The following is a 6000-nucleotide window of genomic DNA, read 5'->3' as shown; positions in this document are numbered from 1 at the left end:
AGACACAGACAGAGACAGACAGAGACAGACAGACACAGACAGACAGACACAGACAGACAGACACAGACAGACAGACAGACACAGACAGACACAGACAGACAGACAGACACAGACAGACACAGACAGACACAGACAGACACAGACAGACACAGACAGACACAGACAGACACAGACAGACACACACAGACAGACAGACACAGACAGACAGACACAGACAGACACAGACAGACAGACACAGACAGACAGACACAGACAGACAGACACAGACAGACAGACACAGACAGACAGACACAGACAGACAGACACAGACAGACAGACACAGACAGACACAGACAGACAGACACAGACAGACACAGACAGACAGACACAGACAGACACAGACAGACAGACACAGACAGACAGACACAGACAGACAGACACAGACAGACAGACACAGACAGACAGACACAGACAGACAGACACAGACAGACAGACAGACACAGACAGACACAGACAGACACAGACAGACACAGACAGACACAGACAGACACAGACAGACACAGACAGACACAGACAGACACAGACAGACACAGACAGACACAGACAGACAGACAGACACAGACAGACACAGACAGACACAGACAGACAGACAGACACAGACAGACACAGACAGACAGACACAGACAGACAGACACAGACAGACAGACAGACACAGACAGACACAGACAGACAGACACAGACAGACAGACACAGACAGACAGACAGACACAGACAGACAGACACAGACAGACAGACACAGACAGACAGACACAGACAGACAGACACAGACAGACAGACACAGACAGACACAGACAGACACAGACAGACACAGACAGACACAGACAGACAGACACAGACAGACAGACACAGACAGACAGACACAGACAGACAGACACAGACAGACACAGACAGACACAGACAGACACAGACAGACACAGACAGACACAGACAGACACAGACAGACAGACACAGACAGACAGACACAGACAGACAGACACAGACAGACAGACACAGACAGACAGACAGACACAGACAGACACAGACAGACACAGACAGACACAGACAGACACAGACAGACACAGACAGACACAGACAGACACAGACAGACAGACACAGACAGACAGACACAGACAGACAGACACAGACAGACAGACACAGACAGACAGACACAGACAGACAGACACAGACAGACAGACACAGACAGACACAGACAGACAGACACAGACAGACAGACACAGACAGACAGACACAGACAGACAGACAGACACAGACAGACACAGACAGACACAGACAGACACAGACAGACACAGACAGACACAGACAGACACAGACAGACACAGACAGACACAGACAGACACAGACAGACACAGACAGACACAGACAGACACAGACAGACAGACAGACACAGACAGACACAGACAGACACAGACAGACAGACAGACACAGACAGACACAGACAGACAGACACAGACAGACAGACACAGACAGACAGACAGACACAGACAGACACAGACAGACAGACACAGACAGACAGACACAGACAGACAGACACAGACAGACAGACACAGACAGACAGACAGACAGACACAGACAGACACAGACAGACAGACACAGACAGACAGACACAGACAGACAGACACAGACAGACAGACACAGACAGACAGACACAGACAGACAGACACAGACAGACAGACACAGACAGACACAGACAGACACAGACAGACACAGACAGACACAGACAGACACAGACAGACACAGACAGAGACAGACAGAGACAGACAGAGACAGACAGAGACAGACAGAGACAGACAGACACAGACAGACACAGACAGACACAGACAGACAGACACAGACAGACAGACACAGACAGACACAGACAGACAGACACAGACAGACAGACACAGACAGACACAGACAGACACAGACAGACACAGACACAGACAGACACAGACAGACACAGACAGACACAGACAGACACAGACAGACACAGACAGACACAGACAGACACAGACAGACAGACACAGACAGACACAGACAGACACAGACAGACACAGACAGACAGACACAGACAGACACAGACAGACACAGACAGACACAGACAGACACAGACAGACACAGACAGACACAGACAGACACAGACAGACACAGACAGACACAGACAGACAGACACAGACAGACAGACACAGACAGACACAGACAGACACAGACAGACAGACACAGACAGACAGACACAGACAGACACAGACAGACACAGACAGACAGACACAGACAGACAGACACAGACAGACACAGACAGACACAGACAGACACAGACAGACACAGACAGACACAGACAGACACAGACAGACACAGACAGACACAGACACAGACAGACACAGACAGACACAGACAGACAGACACAGACAGACAGACACAGACAGACACAGACAGACAGACACAGACAGACAGACACAGACAGACACAGACAGACACAGACAGACAGACACAGACAGACACAGACAGACAGAGACAGACAGACAGAGACAGACAGAGACAGACAGAGACAGACAGAGACAGACAGAGACAGACAGACACAGACAGACACAGACAGACACAGACAGACACAGACAGACACAGACAGACACAGACAGACACAGACAGACACAGACAGACACAGACAGACACAGACAGACACAGACAGACACAGACAGAGACAGACAGAGACAGACAGAGACAGACACAGACAGACAGAGACAGACACAGACAGACACAGACAGACAGACACACAACTAATTCCCGTGATTTCCATCAAATGATCCCATATCTCTGTCTGATGGGAGGGCGCATTAATAGCACCCACTGTCACCGCACACTGCAGACTTGTCTGATGGGAGGGCGCATTAATAGCACCCACTGACACCGCACACTGCAGGCTATTTCACTGAATTCTAGAGATTTCTAACTTTTAGTGACGTAAAGTCACGATTTTACTCTGGGTGGGGCACAGCACTCAGACCACTTCAATTAGCTGAAGTGGTCTGGGTGCCTTGAGTGTCCCTTTAAGACAGAAGGCACGTATTTTGCTGTAAAGGGACACTATGGGTGCCAGGTCCCCCAGGTTTTAACCCTTTAGATGCAAACATAGCAGTTTACATTTGGGGTTAAGCCAGCCTTTAGTGGCTGTCTTCCGGACAACCCACTAGAAATGCATCTGCAAGGCTGGAGGCATATTATGCCTCCATCGCGCAGAGCGTCCGTAGGAAAGCATTGAGAAATACTTTCCTATGGACGCTTTGAATGTGCGCGCGGTACTGTTGCGCATGCGCATTCGGCTCAGCTGACATCGGACGGGGGGGGGAGAGGTCACCAGCGCGGAGGGAGCCCGGCAAGTAACTCAAGGGGTTTTAACCCCTTCAGCGCCACGGGACGGAGGGTGGGGGCACCCTCTGGGCACTATAGTGTTAGGAAAACCTCTATGTTTTCCTGACACTATAGTGATCCTTTAACTTCTTCTACTACTCAAATAGCAGCAAACAGGGATGAGAGAAAAAATTTTTGACGGTGTAAAAAAAACTTCTAAAGATATCGTATAAGAGGAACATGCAGTCTAACAAGTATAACCAGTATATAATGAAAAGGAGGTGGTGTAATCACCTGAATCAGCCATTCTGAGAAATCTATTCTGAATCCTTTTACTGTATTGAGAATCCATATATCAAACTGTGGGAGAAAGTGGGTGTCTGCCAACAGACTATGAGGTAAAGGAATCACTTACCAGAAAAAAGTCTTGTTTTAGCCTGTCTACTAGAATAGTGGTTCCCAGCACAGTCCGGAAGTACCCCTTACCAGTCCAGGATTTAGGCATTACCCAGTTGTGTCTAGGGTGTTTTTTTTTTATTTATTTTTTAGAATGGGGGAAAAAAAACACTTTAGACAAAACAGGGTAATCCCTAATGTAGCAGAATGAACGTTGTAATACCCTTTTTTATTCCCTTTGTTCGGCTGTCTGTAGCCTCCGTTCATTTACCAAATTCCAATCTGTGTGGTCCCTGGGTTCACATCATTTAACAACCAACCACCCCTGGCTGTTAACTTCAAATTGATTGTTAAAGAAAGTGTTTCCCCAGTGTGGCCTGTGTATTACCGAACGCACGTGTGCAAACAAAAGGCAGCCATTTTGTCTCTCGAACGTGGGGCAGCGGTACATGGTCGTCGACGACCTGGAACTAATTTTGGCTACTTTACTCCGTGAACACCTGGTAAACTGATATCGCTGCCCATTCAACTTCCTGAATCAGGAAGGGCGTTCGGGAGACCTAAACTACTGAACAGGGGGAAACATTTGTATTCTAGCTGTCAGGGGGAGCCTACATCGGCATTCCTGCGAGAACTCCCGAAATAATTTGGTTTGAAGCCTAAATTTCTTTAGAACTGTTTTGGAGGCTTCACCTCGTGGCCAACCGGTCAAAACTTCACTCGAATGGTGTTCCTAAACCACCGAACGGATCTGAGTGATATTTTGGCAAAGTGGGTGCTCAGATCCCACATATTTGGTGGAGTAACTTTTGTGGGGTTCTGAAATCGTAAAATGTGTTTCATTTTGTTTATAAATATTGTGTATTTCCTGTACCTGATAGAATTTAATTAATGAGTTGTTCTTGCTCAAGTGTCTCCCAGGCACAGATGAGGAGTCTGTGAACTGTTTACTTGTGCCTTGTCCCCTCTCAGTTCCATCAGTGGAAAACCCCTGGAATATGATTTAAGAAACCCCTTTCATGGGGAGTTGCATAAAAGCCAGCTGTGGCTGAATAAAAATCAGTTGACTCCCAGAACTGTGTCGTCCAGTTACTGGGGGGGTTTTGTCTAGTATATTGGATTGCTTCCTCTGCTACAAGGGTTAAACAGCAGAGATATTTATGTTGAGTATTGGAGCTCTGCTACACCCAAATTCTGGACTGGGTTGGGAACCACTGCTCTAGAACCTCTGGATCTCCAAAGTCTCACTATTTGGGCACAGAAGGGTGGTTTATGGGCTTAATCACGGTTTCACCTGCCTCTGTAAGATCAATAGGCGTCTATATGGAAGCGACCTCTTATGGGTCTGCCAAAGATTTTGGGAGGAAAACTTTTTTTTTAAGGGATAATTGGGCATTTAGAGAGGAGAAAAAAGAACAAATTAACTTTTCTTTATAAACTCCTCGCCAAATAAAAGCCCATCTGCAGAATTTCCAAGTTCCTCTGTGGCCATTTAGATTTATTCAGGGTCTATTTTATCAAGTCAGCTCATCTTCTCTCTGAGGTTCTGGATATCAACCGCTTTATCACCTTGGAAAGCACTCAGCCAGGTCAAACATTTTTGCTAATGGACCAGTTTCATCCATTAATCTGCCCTAATAGCTCTTTAAGGAGCAATCTATTCCCTATAGTGGATGATGATAGGGAATGATGACAATGATGGGGGGTAGATAGAGGACAAAATAATACAATAATGTAATACAGTTAAAACAAATATTAATGCGCGCCAGGTTAGAATGCACTCACACGATTCTGGAGTATAGCATCGCCTCAGTGCCTCCCCATAGATAGTTTAGGGGGTATATCCAAGGATCCTTCTCCTCTGATGCTGTCACCACCACGTAATGGAAGGTAAGACCCAGGGAGTCTGTGAAAAAAAATGCTTGGCTTTATTATACAAATAACAAAATAAAATACATGCGCAGCCCTACGCGTTTTGGCTTTACAAAACGCATAGGTCGGGGGGGGCCAATAAAACAAATGCAAGTATAAAAAAGTCATAAATAATCCCACAATGAGGATCAAAAGCAGCATCTAACTTGCTCCCTGGGTCTTTCTTTATATATGGTCTTCCTACTGTCTCATTGGCGGTTCCGTGGGGGTGTTTCTAAAGGTATCCAGCCAGGCCCGGACTGGCCATCGCGATGTCCATGGGCTGAGGCCGGCAGGGGAGATCACAGGATCACCTGAGCATAACACTTATACAGT

General features: G+C 47.0%; 1 protein-coding gene across 1 annotated transcript in view; it reads left to right on the top strand.

Moving 5' to 3' along the window:
- The window catches only part of FNBP4 (formin binding protein 4), a 31990-nt gene that overhangs the window by 2691 nt on the left and 23299 nt on the right, over window positions 1–6000 (top strand). The gene's annotated exons all lie outside the window — the stretch shown is intronic.

This window comes from Pelobates fuscus, chromosome 12, assembly GCF_036172605.1.
Source record: "Pelobates fuscus isolate aPelFus1 chromosome 12, aPelFus1.pri, whole genome shotgun sequence".
NCBI lineage: Eukaryota > Metazoa > Chordata > Amphibia > Anura > Pelobatidae > Pelobates > Pelobates fuscus.
Note: the sequence above shows the minus strand (reverse complement) of the source record. Positions and strands in the feature narration are given on the sequence as shown.